Genomic DNA, 12,449 nt, shown 5'->3' with positions numbered 1-12,449 from the left:
GTGTTATCTGCCAAAAGCAGGGCTACTAAGTACAGACTTAGTTAGTTACAATTACTGTTTAATTTTTTTGATATTTTTAAAGTTGACGAAATAAAAATTAGCAGTGCATTAACATGTGAAGAAAGGCTCATTTTTACTGTCTGTTTGCTTCAGTGGTTGTTATTAACCTCTTTTCACTTAAAAATCGACAAAACGTGTAATTTGCCCAAACCTCTCCAGACGACCGTACATGTTCATCCAATGCACCATTTTAATCATGCCAGTGTACTTGAGCCATCAGTGCTCTGCTTACTCTTTTGCTGCATGCTGGCTGCCCCACCACTTAACGTGAAGCTATACTGTCCCAAACATTAATAATTTACATGTTCTACATTTACGTATAATCTCTTCCATGTGAGTCTGCTGAATGAAATAAGTGTTCCAAGAGATATAAACCACAGTCGGGATATCTGCAAGTCTTGAAATGTCTTAAAAAGCTTAGTTTTCTCAACAAAAAAAAAACAAAAACAAAAAAAAGGCCTCAGAAGGTATTAAAAAGTTCTTAAATTTAGTTTACTAAGGTCTTAAATGTGTTCTCTTGCCTGCTGTAGGCAGTTCGGTAACATTTTAAGTCCCCCTAATTAGCATTTATAAGTAGTATACACGCTTTTAATAAATGGTTTGTAACACGCTATATCGTAATCATGAGCAGATATGTGTTTATTAATTTTAATTGTCAACAACTGTGACTCGCCTTGTTGGCACCGATAGGTGGACGCTGCGGTTCACACAGATGAATCACAATACATTAAAACACAGTTGTAAAAGCATAAACTAGTCTTCATAGGAGAAGATATAATTGCTGACATATTTTGTACATAAATTAACACTTTAAAAAAGACTTTTATATCTGCTTACTGTACAAATACATTATAAACATTTATTAAATGTTTGTATGCTGCTTATAAATGCTAAACGTGTTACCGATGTTTTCGTGTCAGCTTGCAGGATACCCGGGACACATTATATACCTATAAACTAAAAGTGTGATATCTTTTGACAGTGCATTGTGCCGCAGGAGGCTGCGGAGTCATTTTTGGTGTTAGAGTTGGAGTTTCAGTCACCACCATCAGACCTGTGGCAGACGCTGTCGCTGCACATAGCTCCAGTAAAACTTAAATTAATCATTTTTAATTTGTTAATCCATCCTTCAATTTTATTCCACTTACCGGGGTCCAGGCTGTGATAGTTTAGTTAATTATATCTTTAGGAGTTATAGTTATGTACTGCTGGGTGGTAATGGAAAAAAAAAAATTGATAATAATAAATAGTGCTTGGCCATATCGTCCCTACTGGTTTTCCATTATGCTTTAATGCTTTGGCAGGTAGGATCGTGTCTTAAAAAGTCTTGAATTTATTTTGGCGAACCCTGCAGAAACCCTGCACAGTGAATGAATACGTTTCATCATCAAAAAATAACGACGTCATTACATTTAACTGAACCTTTCAATGACAGAGCTTTATCTTAGAGTTTTTTATTGTCCTTCTCAAAAAAACAAATTTGTTTAATTAGAGTCTCCTCTGGTTTTGGCCAATTTAGCTGATGGTAATCATTGCTTAGATTGGAATACGTCGTCAGTATATTTCACAAAAGAAATTCATCTGGTTTGGGTAAAAACCATAAATATTTAATGTCACACCAACCAGTGTCAACCGCACATATTTTTTCGCCAACGTCATCTTCACTTTCAGTTAAACTTGCACTCACGGTTGGCTTCATTGCCCACTGTTGTCTTGCAGTCTTCCTTCCATGCTCTACCCTCTAGCATGTGTTTGTTTACACTGGAAGAGACTGGACTTTCCTCTCTACGCACACGCGCACACACACACACACACACACACACACACACACACACACACACACACACACACACACACACACACACACACACACACACACACACACAAATACAAACAACCGGCTGGCAGAAGATGAACTGTGTTCTTTCAATGTGATGTGTCATTGGCTTTTTATCGTGACATTTACTCAACACTTGACACAGTGAAGCGCCACTGAAAACGACAACGGTGCTTTCCCTTTCTGTGGCTGCAAAGGCATCTCATGCATAATATTTGTCAATAAAAAAAGATTTGACCTTTGGTTGATTATGACATGCATTTCCCTAAAGAGCACCAGTGGTAGATTTGTGCACTTTAACGTCGTTTCAAAACAGTGTTTCCCAACCTTTCATTGTCTGATGTAGTACCCCTCTGATAGGCTTTTTGTAACTGCAGCGAAAACACAGTGGCTGAAGCGAATTAAAGGCATTTGAATGTGTGCAAGATATAGTGATCTTTTAGTGAATGTGGACCCATTAACTCAGTATTTCTAAAATCCTGGCTACAGCCCTGCTGCTGCCTAGTTTCCATGCATTCTCAAAGTCCAAAAATAGACCATTATTTAAAGTGGTTATAATTAGTATTTTTTATATTAACAGTGAATCACAGGACTACTTCTATGTGCGAGAGGTTGCTCCTAGTGACAAGCCCACAGATATTCATCACCCAACTCAGCAGTTCCACTCAGCTCTAGAGAGCTTTTAAAGCATCTTTTGACCCATTGTTTTGGTTTTATGACCCAAAACTTTACTGTTTGGTTCAGTCTCACTGCTCTCATTAACCCCATTTTCCGGCTGCAGCAGCCAGTGGATTTCAGCAAAAAAAACCAAAAAAAAAACAAGTGCTCGCTGCACACCACAAAGTGGTCACCAGTATTCCAAGGCTCTACACAAAGACGGTAACAATAAAAAGAACCATTTAAAATGACACAATGTCGATTAAAAAAAGAGAAGTCAAAACAAGCTAATTTAAAGAACGGAATATAGGTGAAATGAGTCCTCATACAAAAGCAACACTGTCACGAATAGATAGCAAAATAAAAAAGGCTGCTGAGCACCAACTTATAGACCAAAAACTCAGAAATTTCCCTCAGGAGATGTTGGAGACCAAAAACAGAGCTAAAAGAGAGTGAATATTGGACTAATATTCATAAGATGGCCATAACCACACTTAAAAGAATCTGTTTCTGCTGGATGTGTAAGAAATTTGACTAATCAACTTTAAAAGGTGATAATATGTCAAGTGTGTTGTGTTCACAGCTTATTTATACTGCCCCCTAGTAACCATAATGTTTATTGCAGGTGTAATTTACTGTAACATTACAGTTTTCTTTGATCATAAGAAGTGTAGAAGATTTCAGAAGAATTTATCAAATGCATGCACATGTAAAATACTCACGTCTGGCACCAGTGTATTGGCAACATACTGTAATGTCTCACTGGAGAAATGATTGTGCTGCTACGCTGTTACTGAGAGAGGCTGTGTGTGTGTGTGTGTGTGTGTGTGTGCGTGTGTGTGTGCGTGTGTGAGTCCGTAGATGCAAGAAAGTGTGTATATGAGGATGACATACAACGTAAAGACAGAATGACTTATAGAGACAGGATGTGGGTGGTCAAGAAAGTGATAGAGAAAGTCATGCTCACAGACTGGCTGAGACACTACAGGATGTGAGAGCGTGTGAGAGACAAAGCAAAGACTGGGGCTACAGTTTCCTCTTTCTCTTGTTTGAATGGTTTCTGTTGCTGTCAGTGTTTGATTGACACAAATCTTAAAAACTGTGAGCAAAAAGAGCATTTTTACTCTGCTATTGGCCTTAAATATACTTAGAAAGTATAAATAAACCTGTGAGATATAACCAGATACAGATCTCCATGAGTTTTGATTAATTAAATGAAGACGACAGTTTAAAAGAACAGAATATTTTCATGCACAACTGAGGCATGTGTAAACATACACTAATTCAAACTGATAGCACCTTGTCTCCAGACAGTCGCATGTGTATGCAACAGAGGCAGAGAGAGAGACAGCATGAGCTACTTCCTGTTAACACTATCCTCTCGTTTAATGACTCATCACCTGCTCTGAAACCATATGCATCGTGTTTTAGTCGAGAGTATTTACAGAAATCGGAACTAGAAGGTAGGTTATTCTCATAACTTTGTGTTAATTTGAAAGAAAGGGGGGGGGGGGGGGGAATCAAAGAAAGAAAAGAAGGAAGGAAGGAAGATTAAAAATATAGTGAATAAATGGAAGAAAGGAGGAAATGCAAAGCAGAAGGGCAGTGGTGGAAGAAGTACTCGGTTCACTGATTCAAACAAAAGTACCAATGCATGAATTTAAAAATACTCCATTACAAGTCAAAGTCCAACATTCAGAAAGCAATTTTCAGGAAAAGTACAGAGGTATAATCAGCTAAATGTACTTTCAAAGTAAAGTTACAATAGCAAAAGGACTCACTCTGCAGAAGAGTGGCACCTGTAATCAAATATCACTTTATATTGTATTGGTTACACTAATGCATCAATGTGTAAGCAACATTTTACAGTTTTAGGTGGTTGACGTGGAGCCGGTTTTAACTGATTTATATACACTCAGGTGTAGGCCAGTGGTTTCCATCCTAGGGGATCACAAGATAAATCTTTGTGTTTATGGTATGATTAATGTGGTAGGAAAGAAGATAAACAAAGCTCTGATACACAAATGTGGATTAATTTTTTGGCCTTTTTTCCACTTCTCTACTCTGTTTTTTTTTTTTTTTTTTTTTAATAATTAACAATTTTACCTCCTCAGGCCTCTAAAAGTGATTTAAATGAAATCAGTCTTTGGTAGAACTTACTTACTTACAATTCGTAGACATCTGAAACTAGATATTGCTTTTTGTAAGGGGTCACAAGGCAAAACAGATTGGGAACCATTGGTTTTATACTTAATGTTGGATTTTATAAGCTTATCTTTTTTTTAAGTAAAATCTTAATTTGAAAAGTAACTACAGCTTTCAGATGCACGGTACTGTACTGTAAAAAGTACAGTATTTCCCTGAAATGTAATGGATTAAAGTATAGTAAGTTTGCATAAAACAGAGATTAAAGTACCTCAAATCGTACTTGAGGAAAGAGACAGATATTGACAAAATGAGGGAGTGAAAGAAAAGAGAGGAAAACCAAAAGAAGTGTAAAACATACAGCGAAAGCTAAAGCAGGGAGAAATCAGTGACAGAGACAAAGGTTAACCAGTTCCAGGCTTTTGCCTGTGTGTGTGTGTGTGTGTGTGTGTGTGTGTGTGTGTGTGTGTGTGTGTGTGTGTGTGTGTGTGTGTGTGTGTGTGTGTGTTTGCTCTGTCAGTCAGCTGAACTGCAGCCAGCAGTTAACGGGCCCATCAATATCCCATCTCACTGCTGTCTGAAGGAAACCTGGTAACTCTGCAAGCTCTTTTCCATTTCAGGATAAAAACATCTGGCATCTTTTCACTTCACGATTAAAGTTACAGCCTTGAAATTAAATACTGAGTGGGGGTATAGTGTACTGTGAAAATGAGAGGGTGTATTTTTTTTTTTCCTCCATATCTTAACATCAGTTTCTGCTAATTGAATTTGGCAAGTCACACACCACGCACACACTTAACTGTGGCCTTGTGTTGACTTCTGACCGCGCGGTTCACATACGTGAACTAAGTGCAACTGACGACTGACGCATAGTTATGTTTACATTCAATGCTTCTCATCAGCATGCTTTGTGTATTTCCTTGAGGGAAGCTGATTGAAATCTGTTTTTTTTTTTTACATCACCTAGCAGTCTCCTTTCCCGCCTTTTTTTGGCCCGTTGCCCTGTTCCTAAGCTCAATACCGCTACAAACTGTCCGTCGGTGTTTTACAGCTTGCGTGCATCTTCATTGCTGCAGTCTGCAGTCTGTTTGGGCCAGTGCCCAAAAACGACGAATGTTTGCGTTCAAAGCGTTCTAGCGGCCACAGTAATTGTGACGGGAGCAAAGGAGGTCAGGTGACATTATGATAGAGCAAAAGTGTAACGAAAAGAAGGTCAGTGTGGGTGGTTGGGTCAACAGAACACCAGGCTTTGATACACGAGACCGCTGTTTGTTTCCTGGTTTTAACCAACAGTCAACATTGTGACCACGATGGTTCTACAACCTAAACCAAATTGTTTATTATTGTACCCGTGACAACAAAGGTCCCATAACCTCAAGGCAGTAGTTATTTTAACCCAAAACATCATGATCTTTCCATAAGCAAACATTGTTGTCCCATCATAAAACAGATTTATTTTTCAACAGTGATTTGTAACGGTGCTGGAAGGCACAGAAAACGATGATGTCCTGCTACAACAAGCAAATGTTAGACATTTCATGATTAATCAATTATCAAAATAGTTGTGAATTAATTTTCTTTCAATCTTTCAAACTATAAATTAATTGACTAATCATCACAGCCATGTAACCAATAAAGGCCTTTAATCTAAACTCCGCGTTAATCCGGTTTATCTACGCATTATTGCCTGCCATTGTTGCTCTTTTGTACATGTTTGAAGATTTCAGCCCTTTTTTCTTCAAAAGCAGCAACATTTGCTTGTTGAGTGCATCCTGAAAATTTACCCATTTAGCACACCGATATCTTTTTGGAGCACATTTAAACTAGTTGGGAACACAATAATCAAGGAGTGGCAACATCCACTCCTTAAAGCTTCTTCTTTCTTCTTTCATTTCCCCCCTTTGTGACTCGATAGTCACATACACACATGCTTCCTAAACCCATCGTTAATGGTCCCTAACTAGTAGCTGACCAATAACAACAGTACAGGTTCAAACATGAGCTTACGTTGGCAAAGTGGATCCTGTGGGACATACATATGGAGCAGTGAAGTCCTTCCCCCAGATGGTGTCGTTGAAGTTTCTGTACTAGCCTGGATTGGTGCTGTACTCGGTCCTGCTGGTCCTGGAGATGGAGTCAGCCATCGTGGCTCAGCTGGTCCTGGGGCTATAGGTCTTGGCAGCATTGGGCCTGTGCTTGTGGAGCCTGGGACATACATCTGCTGGGCACATTGGGATTCTGCTGGCCTCACTCTGTAGGGTCCTGATGGAGAGAAACCTAAACCTGGTCCCAGTGTAGGTGGGTTAAAGGGGTTCACCTGTATCCTGCCCTGAGGCGATATTGGGGGTCTTGTATAAAAGACCTGGCCTCCCTGGGGAAGCACTCGAGGGGGTGTATGGTCGATTGTAATTCCAATTGTATCCTGAGCCTTCTGTTCTCTATATTGAGACAATACAGAATGTCATTAGTCCATTTTTACTAGGTAATCCAAATCATATTCTGTTCGTTGACTACCGGTGTGGACCCTGACTTTGTCTGTGTACAGTTTATAACTGTGTTCACACATGTCTGAAACCTTTCTTACACCTTTCTTACCACACTTTCCTAGTGTACGGTGGGTGCTGAACAACATATAACATCCTGGCCTCAGCGTAATAACTTGAATCTGTGCTGTAGTTGTCAAGGACAAGCAGAGTCTTTTGTCTAGCTGTGCTATATCATAGTGATAGATGAGTGACACATTGCTATCTTCTATACTTATTCCATTTTCTAGTGCATAAGTTTTTATGTGCCATCTCCTGCTGCGTACTTCCTGTAGACAAATGCTCATGGGTGATGGCAGCAATGTCTTTTGATAGTCTTTTGACTGGACCGGGTAGCGCCAAAATTGTAAAGTAGTTTTTGAGTTTTGTAGCGAAATTGGGCCAAATAGCAGGAGATCTAAATAGGGCTGCAAATCTGTATTCGTGTTCTTTTTCCTTTAATAACTTGTTCTGCAATTTTGTTTTTCTCAATTTTGGTACTCATTCTGCGGTGTCATATCCATATACACATGGTCAAGCGATTGTTTGTCTGAGAGCACGTAAATTAAGAAGGTTGGTCAAAGTGTTTAACCCACAGAAAATTATCACTAACTCTGCAGCTCTACAGAGCTCTTTAGCCTCTTTAAGCTCATTGTTTTGGTTTTACTTTATTCAGTGCTCTTAACAGTCCCGACTCCAGAAGTAGTCATCAGCTTTTTTTAGGGGGGAAAAAAAGAAGCTCTAAAAAAACCCCACTGTACTCTACCTGCCCAACACCAGTACGAAGAGATACAAAGTTAGCTGGTGAAAAAAGTAGACTCTTTAGCAGCTAAAGAGTAAGATATTTTAGTCAGGAGCTGTTGGAGACCAAACCAGAGGTAAAAGGAAAGTGTACATTGGACTTTTTATCATCAGGTGGCCAGAAATAGGACTCCAAATGAATGCTTTTGTGCCTGCTGAGTGCGTAAGTAGGTATATGTTTGTTAACATGTTAGCTCTAAACACTTTGATAAGCATATTTTATATCAGAGTTGTGTGTTTTGTTTGCCTGCTCTTTGTGGAGTTCTTATGCCCCCTTGTGGCCAAAAAGAGTGAATTAGTGCAGCGTTTTTTTTCTCCTAACTCAGCGCCCCTGAGCACTGCATGAAAACAGGTGAGGCCCCTCCAATTCTAAACATTCAGTTTGTAAAAATCATGTCAGCTTCACTTTATTTTATTTTCTGCATCTCTAAACTGTCTCATGTGACTCGCTGTAAAACTGCAATTCACAGTAATGTGTACATTTGTGTGTGCATGCATGTGTGTGTGAATGTGAGGTCCTGACCCCAACACATCCTATTGCCTTGTCAACCCTGAGGCTTACTTAACCTTTGACCTCAGTGTATGTACACAACTCATATACACACTAGCTTGGATTTCTGTGCGTGTTGTGTGTGTGTGTGTGTGTGTATGTGTCTATGTGTTGTGGAAGTTCACCTAAACATCTGTTAAGTGAAGGAGCCAGTAAATCACAGACTTGACTGTTGGCCAATCAGCAGAGAGGGAGAGGGTAAAGAAGACTTGCGGGTTTGAGTGAAGTTGAGGAGACATACAGAGAGAAAAGTGTAGGAGGAAGAAGAGGAGGAGGTGAGAGAGAGACGGAAAAGAAAATGACGGAGAGAAAGATAGCCAGGGAGGAAGGGTTGCAGTTGCAGAGCTGCCATGTCCGGTCTGTAAGTGATTTAATTTTTTTTTTTTTCCATGTGTGCACATGTTGCAGAGTATGCAACTGTTTGAGCTTAAGGTTTTCTTTTAAAAGAGGAAGTGATACAAGCTTTTTCTGTTGCCAGAAAGTTATTTCATGGCAGGTTAGTTTTTATGCTTGCTAAGAGGGGTTTGATTAGACCTAACAGAGGTCAAACTTATATAGTTTCTGTTTAGTTGGGTGTTGTCTGGGGGAAGACAGGGGCTCGGACCAACAGTTTAAAGTGTTTCCCACTTTTTCATAGGCTGGAAAGACATTCAAAAGAATCCCTAACATGTTAACCCTTGAACACCAGCCCCTTTTGGGGTTGGTCTGCCTAAATAGCATGCCCGCACACATCAGCTTATAACTTAAGAAATGTGGTATTATTTTAAAAAAGTGACAACTTTACTTTTTTCTGAATGTACTGTAGTATGTTCGAGCATGGTAAAACAGTGTAAAACAACTTTTTTAGGCCTCTGATGCCTTAAAAGGCAAAGTATATTTATAGAGTTTTATTTATATAAAGTTTATTTATAGAGCGACGAGGCAAAACAAAGTGCTTTACATTTAACATAGAAGACATTCATAAAAAAAAATACAAGACAATATAAAATAGCAATATAAATAGGAATCAAAAGAGTAAAATGAAATAAAAGATAAAAAATAAGCTAAAATAGAATAAAACAGATGAAACAGGAGAATAAAAGAAAACAAAACATCTACTTGTGACCTCTCATCATCGCTGACTTATTCAGTCAAAAAAAAGAGGAAGGAAAGATTAGAGGGAAGTCTAGAACAATAACATAACTTTGTGTTGCTTGAATGTTTTTTTTTTTTAATCTGCTTTCCTCTCCAGCTAAATGTCTTGAGACCCCTCAAATTCTTCTTGCAACTTCTTGTTGGGGTCCTGACCCCACTATGGGAACCACTGGCTCACAAAACTATCATACACCAGTAGTATTGTGAGCATTTCTTTTTTTGCATTAAGGCTTTTCATAAATAGTCTTTGGAAAGCAGTCAAGCCACCCTTCTGGAAACGTGGATATTTGCTTGATCATCATGTCAACTGCTGTAATATACAAGTTCATATTTCTGCACCAAAGTTTTTAAAACCAAAATCAATGAAAAGGCAATAGTCTAAACTGGAACCTTGAATATTTATATTACATGATCATCACGGAACTGTTCATAGTACCAGCAGTCTGTGGAAGTCATGTGGGTGAAACAGGTAGTGGTAAAATGTTAATTATTGGAAAACAACTCCAAGCCACCAAAGTATTATAATACAGGGTTAACATCAGTCTTGTTACACTTTAGTACTGTCCTTAAAAAAGCCATCAGACTGACATTTTTACTCCATTTTTATTACAAAAATTTATTTTTTGTTGGTTTACTTGTTCATTTGTTTTTTGGGTGATGGGGGGGATTTTTCCACTTTTATATCCACCAAAAAGACGTGCAAATGGTTACCAAATTACCCTGGCAATTGGAGAACAACACCAAGCCACTAAAGTATTATGTTCTATGGTTACCATCAGGTTTTGGCATGCTTTGATATTATTAAGAGCTCTCAGATTGCCATTTTTGGTCCATTTTACTATTAGATGTAATTTTTGTTTATTTGTATTTCCAGTAACTTGTTTGTCATTTGTTTCTCTGGAGGGAAGAGGGAGATTTGAAATAAAAGTTCAAAGCATTTTCCACTCCTCTGACAGAAATTGTTAGATCCATTTGATCATAAAATGTCATTTTTTTCCCTGTTCAATTGGGTTAAATTTACCAGATTAAAGCATTTCCCAAACAACTGGAAAGGCATCTGAATGGTAACTTAATAATTGGAAAACAATGCCAAGTCACTTAATAACTATGCCACAGTAAGGTTAAATGCCGATGAAAGAGCAGTCTTTTGGTGTGTTGCCTATTGACAATGTGAGAGGGGCTATTAACTGTCTTAATTGTAGTGTGTGTGTGTTTGTGCGCGTGTGTGTGTGTGTGTGCGTGCGTGCGTGCGTGCGTGCATGCGCTCGCTTTTCTCGCAACATCGGGTTCATCTCGAGGTCAGGGTCAGTCACGCTCATAAAGGAGGCGTGGTTTAAGAAATGGCTCATTGGTCAGGTCAGAGGGTGAGGGGTCGGAGGTCAAGGGGGCGGCACAAAGAGTGAAAACACTGACCAGGCCACGGGGTTCGATAAAGTTCAAAAATGTAACTCACAACATTATAGCCTCTCCCTGTCCTTCTACCCCCTACTGCCTTCATTTGTCCCTCACATGAAAACACACTTTTTTTTTTTCCTTTCTTTTCTTTTCTTTTTTTTTTTTTTTTAATTAATTTTTTTTTTTTTTTTTTTGCTGCTGTCAGCCTAATAGCATCTGCACGCTTGAATTTTCTGTTACAATACCGAGCTGTTCCATAGATCGGTTTCATTAACAACATGGCAGTGACAACCATTATCTCACGAGATTTTGAGGTACATCACCAGCACAAACTGTACTGTGCACACGTTTTGGGCACTAAAAATAAAGTGGGGATAGATGCCGTGAATGGTTTTTATTTATCAATTAATTTCCTGTTAAGTGCAGTAAAAAGAGAAGAAGAACCTAAATCAAATGAAGATTTAGTGGTGTGGTGCCTCCCTGATGGTACTGGATGGTGATCATGAAACTTTTGCACAGTGCTGTACGTACGTATGTACCCCGTGAACTTGTTGTTGGAGGTGCTTTTGCAAATGCAAAACAAAACACAGTTTCATAACAATTCAGAGCTCTTTACCACACTTTTTAATGTGTTTTAATAGCCCCACGGGCAGTTTTTATCAAGTTTTCTTGCTTTTATCCATGCTGTGGCTCATGCTATCGTACATAGGAGAAAAACCTTCAAAAAAGATTAACAAAAAAACAACATAAGTATTGCTCGAAGTGCCCTGTTTATTCATTTATTAAAGCTTTTGAAGTGCACAAATCAGCCAAACTGCATACAGAGCAGAGGGTGAACTTACTGCACTGTAAGAGGCTGTTACGTAACACGTGCAGCCATTTACAGTATGTTTGACTTCTGCTCTGTGTGCAATTTTGTTGATTCACGTACATCAGAACATTCAATGCACACTTTCATTCATTGCAAGAAATCCTGTTTATGTTCTGGTGCATCTGCAACTGACACAGCACCAGCTCCTGGGTTTCAAACAGAAAGTTTAAAGACAAATGTTACTGTGTTGAACTTAGGGACCTAAGTTCAACACACATACCCGGTTAACGCAGAAAACGTTCTGCATCACAGCACAAGCCTGGAAGCCTTGGACGCCGGGTGCGTACATAGGGTGGATTCACAGTTTTGAAACAGTGTTATGGGGCCTGCAAGAACTTTTAATGTGTCATTGGGCCTAATGAAATAGTTAAAGTTTGACTGAATCAGTTGACAGCTGGAAAAAAGTTGACAAATCCATCCCAACTGCTGTCGCGCCTCCATGGAGTGACACCATAGGAAAAGGTGTCTAGAGCTGAT

At 39.0% G+C, this 12,449-nt stretch overlaps 1 protein-coding gene across 5 annotated transcripts in view; it reads left to right on the top strand.

The window, feature by feature from the left end:
* The window catches only part of LOC120788785 (DNA (cytosine-5)-methyltransferase 3A-like), a 67,003-nt gene that overhangs the window by 27,598 nt on the left and 26,956 nt on the right, over positions 1 to 12,449 (top strand). The gene's annotated exons all lie outside the window — the stretch shown is intronic.

The sequence above is a fragment of the Xiphias gladius genome, chromosome 4 (genome assembly GCF_016859285.1).
Source record: "Xiphias gladius isolate SHS-SW01 ecotype Sanya breed wild chromosome 4, ASM1685928v1, whole genome shotgun sequence".
Classification (NCBI taxonomy): Eukaryota; Metazoa; Chordata; class Actinopteri; order Istiophoriformes; family Xiphiidae; genus Xiphias; species Xiphias gladius.
The sequence above is the reverse complement of the archived record's forward strand: the minus strand, read 5'-3'. Positions and strand labels throughout refer to the sequence as shown.